The sequence below is a fragment of the Lycium barbarum genome, chromosome 3, assembly GCF_019175385.1.
Source record: "Lycium barbarum isolate Lr01 chromosome 3, ASM1917538v2, whole genome shotgun sequence".
NCBI lineage: Eukaryota > Viridiplantae > Streptophyta > Magnoliopsida > Solanales > Solanaceae > Lycium > Lycium barbarum.
In genome coordinates this window covers 4155669-4171990 of record NC_083339.1, presented here as the reverse complement: position 1 = coordinate 4171990, position 16322 = coordinate 4155669, and the positions used below count along the sequence as shown (strand labels likewise).

General features: G+C 38.0%; 1 long non-coding RNA gene across 1 annotated transcript; it reads right to left on the bottom strand.

Moving 5' to 3' along the window:
* Positions 1–2487: 2487 nt before the first annotated feature.
* On the bottom strand, positions 2488–5099 carry LOC132633664 (uncharacterized). The gene is made up of 3 exons (XR_009579729.1): positions 4949–5099; positions 4741–4804; positions 2488–2736 (listed from the first exon to the last, which is right to left on the bottom strand). It is a non-coding gene; the product is annotated as an uncharacterized LOC132633664 (long non-coding RNA).
* Between the last annotated feature and the right edge of the window lie 11223 nt (positions 5100–16322).

Sequence of the window (16322 nt, the reverse complement as noted above, 5' to 3'; positions counted from 1 at the left end):
ATGTAAGGCATGAATAGGATCATAATATGAAGTATAGAACATAACAGGGGATAAAGATGACCCGTACATTTGATTTCCTCTTAAGGCGGATACCATACATGCAACTTTAACCTTTTTAAATCAATATGTACATAAAATCATGGAAGACATCTAAAACATTTTAATGAATGTGCAAAGATAAATTAAAACATCACCACATAGGCCACAACGTCACCCCCTGTCAACTGTGCCGTATATATATATACATCCCAACAAATGTCACAGCGTCACCCCTGTCAATTGTGCCATATATACACACATCACAACAAATGTCACAGCGTCACCCCTGTCAACTGTGCCATATATATACACATCACAACAAAGGCCACAGCGTCACCCCCTGTCAACTGTGCCATACATATACACATCACAACAAAGGCCACAGCGTCACCCCCTGTCAACTGTGCCATATATATACACATCACAGCAAAGGTCACAGCGTCACCCCCTATCAACTGTTCCATATATACACACAACAAAGGCCACAGCGTCACCCCCTGTCAACTGTGCCTTATATATACATGAAGAATGAAAATGAGTGTAGTGCATAATCAAAATGAAATAATAGAACTCTGTAATGTCACAAAATGGCCATATACATATATTATACTCATGGCGTGCATAGGAGTTCAAATAAAAACTATCGCTCTATCCCACCCTGAAGGAACAATTTATAAGGTGAGACCAACAACAATGAAATAAATCGAGAAAATCATGAAATAGCTTAACATTTTCACATCATCATTGAAATCGTATTTGAGACCTTTAAGCATAAAATAATCCTCAACGTAATCCTCATAAAACATTTTCTTTTTTAACATCATAAGATGCTTTAAGAGTCGTAAACTACTAGCTTTTGAAATCAAGGAGGTTATGGGAACACTTATGCAATCATACCATAGGAATCATGCCTTTGAAAGAAAGGGACGAGCCTTAACATACCTTTGCGGTCGCCTTACTCGAATTACTGCACTCTTGCCTTTCCAAGCTCGTTGATCTATATTTAAGAGGATTCAACTCTCGTTAGACTCATTGTTGTATACTTGTGCTAAGTTTTCAAATCAAACTATTTTATATCCTGCTGAAAATCGGGCAGCATCTCCCCTATTTATGTGCCCAGCCCAAAATCTCAATTCAGCAACCAACAACAACAACAACAACAATATCAACATCAATAACATCATTTCCCACACCAATATGTGCCATAAAACAGCCCACACGCTGTTTTCCAACTTCCATGACTAACTAACTTACTATACAATTATTTAACGACTTTATCTTCGTAAATAAGCCATAAATAATACCAAAAGAGAAAGATTCATACCTTTTCCCGGTCCAACGATAGTATCTTCAAGATTCACCTTGAATTCACGCTAAAATCCACCGCAGAACAATTCTAGAATCACACCCATGCGTTATCCGGACCTAAACTACTACTCCGCTACTATAAAATTTCTCACTTTTTGATTCCCTCACCCCCCCCCCCTCACCCCCTCTTCAAATTTTCTAGGAAAATATGATGAAAAAGGGGGTTATTACCCTTTATATAGGGGTCAAATTCGGGTCGGGTCACTGTAGCAGTACTGTAGCAAGTCGGTCACTATAGCAGTACTGTAGCACGCATTTCTGCTTTGTCAGCCGAACGTGTAACGTCCATAATGCTCTACTCCGATGTCCTATTAACGATCGGTTTGTTGAGTTGGAAACTAGACTCGACGAACTACATTTTAGGATTTTGAAACACCTTAAAACACTTCATATGCTCAGAGATATTCTTCCCTCAAGTTGGACCAAAATTTTCACACGAAACTTTACCCATCCTTTCTCCAAAGTCGTACTACTCCATTTCTTCCACTCATTTTCTTATAAAACCTTTTGATATACCTTATATACATCCTTCACTCATTAAATATACTTAATAATTCTTGCTCTTTATATTCCAAAATGGTTTTACTTAACTCTAACTCAACGTACTTTTGTTTCAAATTTGATAAGTACTTCTTCGAAGATACGGGGTGTAATATTAGACATGTGACAAATAATGAAGCTGAGATTTGTGCAATAGTGCAAGCTGTAAGATACTGCAAGAGCAAAAATCTTGATAAGATTATTATCCAAACAGACTCACAGCTTATTCAGAAGATTTTAGAAGAGGGGTGGAAACCCCCATTGAATATAGCAGTGTGGGTGGATGAAATCAGGGAATTAGTTGGTCACAGGCAAATATTATATACTCACATTCTCAGATAAGGTAAGAAATTAGCATATGAATTAGCCAATCAAAGCAATTGATAATGGTAGTGTATTTTGTCAACAATTTAGGGATTTTGTCACGACCCAAATCTGACACTTAGACCGTGACCGGGCACCTTTCGAGCTTCTACCCCTAAGGCGAACCCTCTAAGCTAATCATGCGAAAATTAACGAATAGAATGAATAATACGCAAAGTCTCATAATATAACGAAAAGTGCGAAAGCGAAATACAAATACTGAGTCTTGCCCATAACCCCAGAAGATGTCTAAGTCATGGAACTACTAGTCTGAATATAAAAGTACGAGACGTAGCTCGGAATACTACTAAGTCAACTAAAGAAGAAGAGGCCGCCATGATCTAATGGTGGCTCACCTCCACTGAACTGGACTGAAAAAAGCTGGAATGAATCAAGTATCGGCTACCTGGTTACCGTTAACCACACCTGCACACATACAACATCAACAAGTGTGAGTCTAAAAGACCCAGCAAGATCATCGACACTCTCAGCTTACCCCTGGGGCAAGTCTTTGAAATTCCTGATAATGCATAAAAGCAATTACACAGTACAAGTATATTAAATATATACAAACACTGAAGCTAAGCTAAAATCATGAAGCACAACCAAGCAGAACATGAAATACTCTAAATCTGAATCTATGCTCACGGGACATAGTACGTATTTATCTATGTCTTACCCCATTTTCCGGAGAGGGCATTATTTACCCCCATCTTATCCGGACGAGCAATACATGAAATACACTGAATCTGAATGTATATTCACGGGACATAGTACGTATTTGTCTGTGTCTTACCCCGTCTTCCGGAGAGGGCATTATTTACCCCCATCTTACCCGGGTCACTTAAGATTCTAGCATCTATCTCTCACTGAACATCAATGGGACCTATGGATGTGTGCCCCTCTGAAGATACGATAAGTAGAATATACATCCAATCAATACCACTTGTAAACTTTACGTTTATATAAATTGTATCTATTTAAGCGAAATTACGCTAAAGGACTCATACAGTCATTACTTTAGAAACTTGGAAATTATCCAATTTAGATCATACTTGCCCACTCACACGAACTAAATGGTTTAAATGCATACATACAACACAAACCATATGATTTTTATGAAAAGCAAGTAACCTAAGAGTTTAAGCCTCACTTGCCTTATAACCGGAACGTAACCTCTCCGAAAGTGCCAAATTTCCTTCAAACAAACTCCAATAGCCTCAATCTATTCAATATCATAAATAAATAGTCCAAATTAGCCTATGAAAACTAATCTTATAATTTTGGGTTTAGAATCAAATCTCAACATTCTATACCCAAATTTCATAATTTCTTTAAATGAAAGAACTGTATCCTAGTAACTTTAATAACCAACTATATACATATGTTTTAGTACTAAAATACTAATAATGGTAGTGTGTAATTAAATAAAGAAAGAAAACAAAAACAAATATTAAAAAGGAAGACGACACAGTTGGTGACTTGAAACAAAGAAGAGTAATTTGTCACTTTGAAAACCTATTTTGTCTTATTCGAAACCTAAAAGTGAGCACTGTAGCAGTGCACGAATTTTTGAGGGAAACAGTAGCAATTTCATTCCTATAAATCAATTTATATCTCTAACTCCACAGCACCCCATCAATTACTATAATTATTTGTTTCCCCTAATCATTAGATCATGATTACATCCTATTAATAATTCATGCCATCCAATCCTATTTGACTTAACACCCTTGCAACACAGTCCATGGCTTACATACTAAATTATAAGGAAAAATTATAAATCTCAAGATGTACCTGCGTGCCTTGGCAATTGTGGGGAAAAAAATTTCACTGTGTCAAACTTTGTACACAGTAACCGATGCCCTCTTCTTGTCCCTTCTCTCTCCTTAGACTAGAAACAGATTAATAATTTTTCTTGTATTTTCACTCCTTTCTTTGGAATATAACGTGCATAGTCACAAGAGTAATGGGCTTGGCCCACTCACTAACTTATTCATGCACTATTTAATATATTACATCATATAAATAATAATATCATAATAAACATATATGCAAACATGTTATATGGATATAATTAGTACCCGCTACGGTATCGAACTCCTTAAAGCTAGTAAGTTATAATTGAGGAAGTAACTCTAAAATTCATTTGGAAAATATCAGGTTATTACAGATTTGAGGAGTAATTGTAGAAGAATCATTAACAGTGACAAATCCCATTTACCATATTCTGAGAATCAGAGTACAATCATGACATCACAAACAACAAGAAGATCAAGAACTATGTATTTGGGGAGATGTCACACCAACTGGCCAATCAAACAACAAATTTTCACAATTCAGAACATTTTCAGACAATATCAATTGAGGAAGAGATTTCATGGTGTAACAAGCTGGTGTCACAGAGATTGAAGGAGAGGAATAGCTTACCTTGATATGCTCTCCTTTTCGTTGACTTTTGCAGGTCGAAAATCCATCAGGAGGACCCGACGAACTATCAACAGAGCTCAAGGATCAAGGTGGAATTTTTCCACGATCAACAAGGGTCGTATACATACATGCAGGGCAAAGAAACAAAAAATATAAGCTATTTCAGTAAGAATCAAAAAAGGAAAGATATCTAACATTGAAGCTTTACCTAAAGGTGTTGATGCTTGAAAATGAAGAACAACGCCACATCTGGAGGTGCGAATGAGAAATGAACCATCAAGACAATGAAATCGGGTCTTTTCATCATCTTCACACCATCAGTGGCGAGAGTTACAGAGAGAAATGCTGATGAAGAGAGAGGGAGAGGCTACACATATATGTTAGGGTTTCAATTAGGAAAGTAGTGCAAGTGCTATATTTGTTTTTTCCTTTCTTTTACGCTTTTTTGCTTTTGTTTGGACATATTAGCATTTTGATGTTTTTTTTAATAAATAAAATGCCCATGATGGGCTAAATTTAATTAAAAAGGAAAAAGAATTCGCGAAACTTCAAAAAAGACTCATTTACCCCCGACGACGAGTTATAGAGAGAAATCCAAATTATCCTTTTCCTTACCCAAAACTCATCCGAAAGGCTCGAGAATCGCGCCACCCATCCCCACAAGTCATAGACATCAATACAAAACTAACGGAACCAACAAATTTCTAATACGAGTCTCATTTCTTCCCGTGACCATCTTTTAATCATAAATAGGCATATTAAATGCTAAAACCGATTTAATTGTCAAATTCCAATCAAACGAACTTTAAAATTAGCCTCGTCAATTTTATAGGTCATAAATAATATTTCAAATCTAACGAAATCTTCAGATTGTCAATCAGAGCAAGTTTTTCCAAAATAAACAATCCAAATAATTAAATATTGGGATTTTCAAACTGAAACCTTCTTCCAAAGTGAACCAAATGACATCCGTTTGACTTCAAATTTTGCAAGCAGGTCAAAATAATTATTATAGAGCTTTTGGAATGGACGACACATAAAATAGAGCATCAGTGCTCAAAATGACCGACTGGGTCATTACAGGAGAAAATATGCCGATGATATACACTGATATACTGGATGATATTTTGCCAAATGAAATGGAAAAATGTCACCGAAACAATTTTGTAAAATCATTTCAACTTGTAAAAGTATTTTACTCTGTTGTGATTCAAGAAGTCCGACTAATTAAATAAAATTTATGGAGGGAAAAATTAGGTGTCAACATCCACCATTATCATGCAATATCAGAATCTGAGCCACATATAATTAACATGGGTAGTTTTATTTGTATATCATTAGAGTTATAAAAAATTTGTCTAAATACAATTGTTTTCCGGTTGCAGCCACAAATACAGGAACAACAATATGAAGGAAGACTGTTTTAATAGTGATACAAGACTCTAACACAACTGAAGCTTTGGATTGTGGGAGGTCAGTCAGGAACTTCCTAATTGTCATGATCCAAATTCCAAAGCTGTGAAGGCACCTGTCCCCACCCGGTAGGCGAACCATCCACAATTTTTTAAGCCAATTTTAACAAGTATAATATGCGGAAAGAAATAACTAATGTCATTTAAGAATCATAAACTAAATATTATAATCATAAATATGCAGAATAAGTACAACCACCCAAAATCTGGTGTCACTAGTACAAAAACCACTAAGAAACTTATACAAGTTTTAGATAATTGCTAATACACTGTCTGAAACAAAGAGACATGAATAAGTAAATGAACAATAATAAGAATCCGGAGCCACGGATCAGCTAGCAGCTCACCCCGAATTCTCCAAGATAGGTTCCTCAACGATCGTTGAAGCCTCAAGACACATTAGTGCTAGGGACAGAAATTGCACAAAAAAGGTGTAGCAAGTGTAGCATGAGTACCGGAAACAACGTGTACTCAGCAGGATCGTCGACCGACCTTAACCAAAACAGACACGATGGTTGGTGTCACAACCTACTTCATGAATAGTGATGGCACCTAAGCTGTCCCCCCAAGTAGGCGAACCATTCCCAATCACTTTAGTCATTTATAAGAAAATTGCGAAAATAAACAATGATTTAACTAACAGATTCAATTTATATAAATGATAGGTGCGGAGGTAATAATAACCCCCAAAATCTGGTCTGGACTAATATAAGAGCCACTATACATAGATACAAGTCCGATAGGAAGTACAAATCTCAAATATCAAATATCAATATTGTCTCAAGAATACAATGTAGATAGTTAAATACAGAAGAGTCTCCGGGTAGTGGATCTAGCCCAAAAGCTCACCCTGGAATCTCTTTCAAGTAGACTCGGATCACTCTCGAGGACGGGAACTAGTAATAAACTCTGCACTCAAAAGAAGAGTACATCAAGAGTAGCATCAGTACAACAACAAGTACTAGTAGATATCATAGGCCGACAACAATTAGTTCACATATATGAAGAAAGAAATCAACAAGTAGATAGATAAGCAATAAAGCATACTCAAAAACCACGTCATCATAATAAATCAAGAACTTTCACCCGCACAGACGTCATACATAATCTCACCTTCCAAGTCATAAGCCTACGTGAAGCTTCTAAGCCACAAGTCTGCCCAGTCTCAATACTTCTCAAATCATTAATCAAAAATCTAAGTCCTGAACTTAGGTAGAGTCACTAATTCATAAGTCTTTTCCAGACTATACAGATCTATACCACAATAATAGTACCAACAAATCGTACCGAAATCAGAAATAAGGAACCCTGCGATGATGTAGGATAAAATGTAATGGTGTGCAATGCAATGCCCTGGCCAAATACCTCAAACCTGTACACACATGCTAAAGGCATTGTTCACACAATAGTCATGACCCGCGGGGGATCCATGGTGTCCATGTACCATCCGTCAGGAAAGAGCCTCAGACTCGAATTCACACACCCTCCGTTCCGAAAAGAGCCTCGGACCCGGAGCCATATACCATCCGTTCGGAAAGAGCATCAGACCCGGATTCACATATCATATCATATCATATCATATCATATCATATCGACATCTACTACTCTGCCGCTGATGAATCGTTGACCTGCCATTGATCCGTGCCACACACACCATCATAATTCCTTGACGAAGTTGAAACTTTTAGCAAAACCAATCATATCATCGAGCAAATCAATTTTGTTAAGACACTAGTGCAATTTTGCCTCTTCCAAGCAATCCAACGCTGAAAATAGGGAGGTAAGGTGACCCTTTGTACCATCTCTCCCATTTCTCAAGAAAGCCACCACAATGAACGAGGCTTAAGCCCTATCCCACACAGCTAAAACCTCAAGTCATAGCTAGAAACTGAACTTGGATCTCGCACCCACATCATAATAACTGTTACACCTCAGAAAATTTCCATTTTGTTGCCTTGTGGATAGGCTAATGTGAGCTTAAGGTGATTATGAAACCCTTACGAGGTTAAGGAAGGTGTTAGATAGCTTGAGGTGCATACCATAAGATTTTGAAGTTGTACGAATATATGAGTTTTAGTTGTTGAAGGAAGTGAAATATAAGTCGAGTTCGGAAAGGTTTTCGCTATAATTGAGCTAATATTTATTTGGTGATGTCTTAAGAGGACGCTCTAGGTCCTATTGTATGGTTAATGAAGTATTATGTAAGTGCCAAGAAGGTTCCACGAGGAGTGGAAGTCAAATGAGTCAACGAGAGAAAGTTTCGCAAAAACTGAGAGTTATACGACCACTTATACGGTCCGTATAACTTTATACGGTTCATATAAGGAGGGTCCGTATAACTCGATCTTTACAGAAAGGGAATTTCCCATGGTGGTGTTATACGGTCCACTTATACGGACCGTATAATATTATACGGACCGTATAAGTGGTCCGTATAAGTTCATCGGGCTGATTTTTAATTTTTGTATAAATAGATGGCCTTTGCTCATTTATTTCATTTTTCATTTTCCACAAGTCTTGAGAGCTCAAAACCCTTATCCAAGAATATTCCACCCCAATCGAAGAGGAAACAAATATCAAGAGGCAAGAATCAAAGTGTTCATGTGTTAGAAGGCTTCTTAGGGTTAGTAGACTACAAGAGATTCTTGAGCATTGAAGCTTGGGCTTTCACCTAAGTTGATAGCTGCTACAAAGATCATTACCATGAGATAAAAGGTTATTTTTCATGCTTATTTCATGTTATCATGAATGCTTGGTTGTTGAAGAACTTGGGTGGAAGAAGAAAGTAGAAAATGAGGGCTCAATGTAATTTTTATGATGTTTTTGAGTAGTAAGCTAACGTGAGTCATGATTCTTAGTATGATATAGATGTAATCTTGTTATGGAAGGTAGTAATAGTAATAAGGAAGCATTGTATGAAAATATGCAAAAATGGGTGTGAGGTCGTTGGTATAAGTTGAGCATAAGGATGAATTTTGAAGGCTTAATGGAATGTGATTACTTGATTATGATATTGTGGGTGTATTATGGATGTTTGGAAGTAGTTTTTTAATATGGTGAAAGTTGACGGGATAGAGGAAATACTGCCCAATTTTCATTAGATCATGAATTATTCTAGTTTGAATTTGAGAGTGTTATTAAAGCTTAACCATGATATGAATCCTTCTAAATGTAGATTGCTCAAGCTCGATGGTGAACGTTCATTAGTAAGAAGACAAAGAGGTATGTAAGGCTAACCCTTCTTTCATTAAGGCATGATTCCTTTGCTATATACCTTCTCATAAGTTCCATAATGTCTTCCAAATGACTCTATCTCTAAAATTACTAAAGCTCATGATCCTCGATACTTTCACGATGCTATTACCTCCTTTATATGATAGTTGATCTTTTAAGGATAGATGTAATGAAAGCGAAGATGGTAACGATGTTGATGATTCTTATGGACTCTTATGTATACGTGTCTAAGTATGTATGACTATTATGTAATCACCGAGCTTATATGGCTGGGTATGATACCTATCGTGCGCACACCACTGCAGTTGGGTACGGATGACATACTAGCTAATGTATATAAAGAAAACAAAGCAAGATAAACACATAAACCAACAAGTACAGGTCAACATGAATCCATATCCACAGTACAAGTCATCACCTATGTTATAGCGTCTAAACCCAACTGTGCCAAGTCTAAGTATAATCAATCCGAACCAGTATATCACAATAGTAGCACAACATATCACCAAAAATAAAAAGGTACAATGCAATGCAATAATGTATGTATGATGAATGCAATGCATATGCACCTTTGTACAATATGTCCCGGACAAAATAACTCCACGTCTCGGCGATCATGACCCATGGGGGACCCATAAAGTCCATGTACCACTCTCACGATCTCGGAAAATACCTCGAGAATCAGACACTCAATCGTTACCCATAAGAAACCTCGGGAAACGTACACTCAGTCCACTTCGATAAATGACCTCGGATCACGGACTCTCATCATTCTTTTACGCTCTCCGGCAGAAACGTCAGAGGCTATACTGTCTCACTTATCATTATCAGTACCATAACCATGCAATATCAATGAATCACAGAAATGAGTATGAATACGATTCTATGTAATATCAACCACCAATTCAATCAACAGCTGTACCACCCATGGAACACAAGTAATCTCAATAATAAGGCTACACAATAAGCCACAATGGAATCACAATTTTCAACACTACCTCCCATGGCACACAAGTAATATCAATAATAAGGCGACACAATAAGCCACAATGGAATCACAGTTCTCAACAGTACCTCCTAGGGCACACAAGTAATATTAATAATAAGGTTACGCAATAAGTCACAATGGAATCACTATTCTCATCTCAATATCAATAAAGTAAAGTACCGCAATATCATAATCGTGATATAGCGCTAATCACCAATATTCGAGGTCTCAACCGTGGCAACGAGCTAATAAGTAAATAGAACAAGATAAGTCAACAACGCAACAGGGTGGCTAGCCCCCAAATCACACAACAAGGCCCAACCTAAAGCAATATCCAACCCAACTTCATATCCTAAGGTTTACATGCATTCTCCTAAAATATCATCTAAACATACGCTTCGCTAATTGAAGTCTCACCATAAGGTAAACCATAACCTACCTGGAATGCCGAACAACAAAGTCTCCAATAATCAAACCTTAGTCTTTTCCTTCCTTTGAGCCTCAAGATAATTAAAGTCTAAACATACCCGAATCATGAAATTAGAATCAAGAAGAACATCATTCAAACCCTACTTCTATTCAAGACTCAAATTCCTTACCTATGAAATGGGGTTTATGAACTAGAAAGATGAAATTGGGAATCTATAGGTCTCAATATGAAATTAATGTTCTAGGTGATCAATTCCCATCAATTATAAGCTAGAAGAACCCACAAATTACTTAAATTCGAATTCTAGGCAAAAAACCCCAAATTTGGGTATAAACCCTGACTTTAAATCTCACAAATTGGTCAATAATAATGAAGAAATCATGTTTATATAGCTACTACTCATAAATTCCATACTTAATCAAGCTTAATCCACCAAAAAATCAAGGTTTTATAATTAACAACTTTTTCAAGAAAAAAACCAAAAAATCCTCTCTTATTCTCCAAGTTCTATAAAGTTACTCGCATGAAGTCTTACTTAGGAATGGTAATGAAAGAGATTGAGATTAGAGAACTTACCCTCAAGAGAAATCTGACCAAACCCTCTTCAAATCGCCTCCAAGATGCTAAGGAAATGTAATATAAGGAATGGAAGGAAATAAGGGTTTCCAAAGGCATTTAAATCAGAAAACTGCCTGTCGGCCACTTTTGCGGTCACCCGACTGCTTTTACGGCCCACCGCTTTTGCGGTCTACCGCTTTTGTGGTCACCTGGCCGCTTTTGCGATCACCAAACACCAGAATATTTTTTGTGTCTTCCAAACTTGGAATCGATACTCGAAACTATCCCGGAACCTCCCAGACACAAACCAAATATGCAGATATACATAAAAATACGCTATGAATGCACTCGTGGCCTCAGAATTGTCAACCCCCGATATCTCAAAACAAACTTTCCAACCCAAGTCTCAAAATTCCCTCGAGTACATTGGGAACTGAACATAATATATACATAAATTCTAAACGACTATCCGAACCTCCCGAAATTGATTAATATCCGAAAAAGGTCCGTTTACCCAAGAGTCAACTATGAGTCAAACGATTTTCACTTAAAAGCCAAATTTTGTCAAAGTCACATCAAAACTCACTCTAATACCTATGGAACCGTGCCACCTGTCTCCATGGGTTAAAGTGGTACTAATAAGGCTCGGGGATGGGTTAACGATGGCAAAATGGTCAAAAATGCAATAACGGCCGAATAGGTCGTTACAAGAACCAAGAGAGAGTAAGCACAAGCAATGTCGCACACTTCAAAGTTGTCTTTTGTCTCAAGAATTTTTGTTCAGGGATCTGGTCCCTGTGACCCAGGTTAGTAATCCTTTCAGTACTCATATATGTGGTTAAATTACAAATGTGTTGATTAAGTCATACACCTTTCACCAAAAGAAATTCTCAAAATAACGTCTCCCACGAATCATTGCCTTTCGTATGAACCGACCTGTTCCCTCTTATTGCACCTTCTCCAAAGTGTCGCATAGGTCACCTTAATGTAACACCTCAGACCTTTAACTTAAGCTTTGACCATGATTCCAAACTTAGAAAACCAGATAAAGAATGTGAGAATTGGAAATTTCTCTTCAGCTGTCAGATAGGCATTTACGCCCCATAATATGGACCATAAATCAGTATACGGCCCATATTTCAAGTCGTAAAGTGACACCCAAAATCACTGTGCATTATGGAATTTGGCTCTTGAAATTTTATATTGTTAAATACGGACCGTAATTTGAAATACGACTCGTAAAGTGTGATCGCATATGCTCTTCTCCCAACGAACCAAAACAGCAAGGTAAGTCATTCCAAGCCCTTCCAAATCAATTCTATCATATATTCTCTTAATCTAATCATGAGACCATGTTCTTAACTTAGGGTTTCCAACAAAATCCAATTAAAGAGCATAAACAGCAAGACCTTGGAACTATTTTCCAAGACCAGATTATTATACAAGTTTGGGAGCAATTCCAGGTATGCTAAGCATACTATCTACATGAGGAACATTGTTTAATCATCCTCATACCTCAGTAATCGAAATTCCCAGAAATCCAAAGAGTTTATGATTATGCCCTAGTTCTTGATTTTCATAACCTAGGATTAGAGTTCAGTTTACTGATTATGTTCATACTTGTTATGCATGCTATGGACCCTAGCTTAATCTAAAAGATTTGTAATTCAATCTACGAGTCTCAGAATGGAGTCTAAGTCATCACTCATGATAAAGAGCCAGTAGTCAGTTTTACACATGTTGCTTCATATTTGATTGGGCCCAAGGCCATAGTTATGATTCATATGCATATGTAGTTATTTTGGGCCTCAGACCATAGCTTTGAGATCTCATTATTTATTGGGCCCGAGGCCATAGTTACATGATATTTGCACAGGTGGTTTCTATACAGATCAATTCATGGTATGAGTATTCAGTTTCATTGTGCTTTATTGTTCATATATCCCTTATCATTGCTTCGGTTGCTTATCATACTTGTACAATTCAAATGTACTAACATCCTTATGCATGGGTCTGCACTTCACGGTGTAGAGTCTGACTTTCAGGAGGATACAACAGCCGCTTAGCTTCCAGTACTTTGAGTACATTATCTAGTTGGTGAGCCCCTCTCATTCAGGGCTTCCCGTATATTTCTAGCTTTCGAGTATTAGTTAGTTCATTAGTATTTGAGGTATGTCAGGGTATTGTCCTGACATAGTTATTCTTACAGTATTTTGATCATAGAGGTTTCATAGACACCGTCTTTAGTCAGTTATGTTGGTTTTGCCTCACAATATTTATTTTCGCATCCTCTATTATATTTGAGTTACAGTATTCTCTTGGTTCATTTTATATCTTGCATGCTTTCATGATACAACTGTTAGACTCAGCAGCCATGGGTTCGCTTGATCATAGACAGTCAGGCATTGAGTGCCGTGTCGCGCCCAGGCCATGGTTCGGGGCATGACAAAGGTTGGTATCAGAGCAGTCAGGTTCAGTGTCATAGGGAGTCTATGAAACCGTATCCAGTGGGGCCTCCTTTATATGTATGACGGCCGGATGTATATAAACAGCTGATCACCAGGACATATTAAGGAAGTCTCACTTATTTGTATTCTAGATCATGCAACTAGAGCTATAACTTCAAGATGTCTTCTTAATTCTTGCGTTTACGTAATTTTAGATGATTATGGCTCCAAAGAGAAAGACTACCAACAGTTTAAGGGCAGCTTCCAATGTCGTTCGTCGTTAGGCTATCCAAGCTAATTCTGATTAGACACCTATGCCAAAGACTACTCCTACTGCTCCAGCTCTGACAAAGATTCTGGCTCCTTAGACTAGAACAACTAATATGGATGTTGGGAGTGCTATTGCAATGCTCACACAGCAAGTAGCTGCTCAGGCCCAGCGTCAGGAAGCGGTGTCTAACTCTGGAAATCATGGAGAATCCTCCAGGGCTAAAGAGTTCTTGATAATGAAGCCCCCACTCTTCTCGAGGACAAAGAAGGAAGAGGGCCCTCAAGATTTCATTGATGGTCTTTAGAAGATTTATAGAATGATGACTGTGACGGAGATAAAAGCAGCGCTGCAAGGAGTAGCAAATGACTGGTACGAGACTTGGGAATTATCTCGAGGTGATGAGACTTCTGATGCCACATAGGATGAGTTCGTACAAGTTTTTCTGGACAATTTTATGCCTATTGAGGTCCGAGAAGCCAAAGCTGAGCAGTTCTTGAAGCTCAAATAGAATGGGAGGACTGTTCAGGATTACTACTTGAAGTTTCTGAGTCAGGAAAAATATGCTACTGAGCTTGTTCCTAACATGAGGGCCAGAGTAAAGAGGTTTGTCACTAGTCTTAATTCTCACTTATATGATGGGGAGAATATTGCAGCCCAGAATGGAGGTATGACTTTCGCCATGATATTGGCATTTGTGCAAGGAAATGAAACAAGGCTCAAGGAGAAGGAAGCTGTGTAGAAAGAGAAAGACAAAGAGTTTAACAAGAAGGTTAAGTCAACCGGGCAGTTCAGCGGGAATAGTGGAAAGAATAGAAATTCTTCAACAACAGGTCATCTGGACCCGTTCCTTTATCAGGCCAGCAGCTCCTAAGTTCAGAGAGGAGAAGAGAAGAAGATTTCGAGTGTTAGGTTCACAATCTAAAGGAAATTCGAGCAGTCATGGCTTCCACCCAGTTTGTAATACTTGTGGGAAGAGATATTCAGGGACATGTCATTAGGGCATGGATGGTTGCTTTGGATGTGGTCAGTCAGGTCACTTTTTGAGAGATTGTCCATTTGCTAAGCTGGGTACAAGTGGGACCATAGCCCAGTCCACCAATTCGATTGCAAACAAGAACACTCAAGCTCAGTCAGGTAGAGCCCCAGCAAGATTAGGGAATGCAAGTGGAGGTCCAAACTGCCTATATGCTTTTGGTGCTCGACAGGATGCTGAGGGTCATACTGATGTTGTCACAGGTACTATCACCGTTTTCAGTTACGTCGATTTTGCACATATGGACCCAGGATCCATCCTTTCTTATGTAACCCCTTTTATTGCTAAAATGTTTAGAATCAAACCAGAACCATTGTCCAAACCTTTTGAAGTGTCTAACCCTGTTGGTGAGGCAATTCTAGCCATATATGTATATAGGGGTTGTCCAATGAGAGTGTACCATAAGTTGACAATAACAGACCTTCACGAGTTAGAAATGGTAGACTTTGATATGATCATGGGGATGGATTGGCTATATTCTTGTTATGCATCAGTTTATTGTCGGACCAAAAAAGTCAAATTTAAATTCCCAAATAAGCAAGCCTTAGTTTGGTCCGGTGATTCAGTAGCACCCAGAGGTCAGTTTATCTCATAACTGAAAGCCCGAAAAATGATTTCTAAGGGATATATCTACCATCTAGTCCGGTTTAGGGATGCAGATACCCAGAGCCTGACCCTTCAGTCAGTTCCAGTAGTTAGTGAGTTTTCAGAAGTCTTTCCAGAGGACCTTTCAGGAATCCCTCCAGATAGGGAAATAGAGTTCGGAATTGATCTACTCCCTGGCACTAAGCCTATCTCTATTCCGCCATATAGAATGGCTTCAGCAGAACTCAAAGAACTTAAGGCTTAGTTAAAATACCTCCTAGATAAGGGATTCATCCGCCCCAGTGTTTCCCCATGGGACGCGCCAGTTCTATTCGTGCGAAAGAAGGATGGTTCCATGGGTATGTGTATAGACTATCGCCAGCTCAATAAAATCACTATCAAGAACAAATATCCCCTTCCTAGAATAGATGACTTATTTGACCAACTTCAGGGTGCCCAGTTTTATTCTAAGATAGACCTCAGATCTGGTTACCATCAGCTTAAGGTCAAGAAAAAATTTATTCCTAAGACAGCTTTCAGGACCAAATATGGGCACTATGAGTT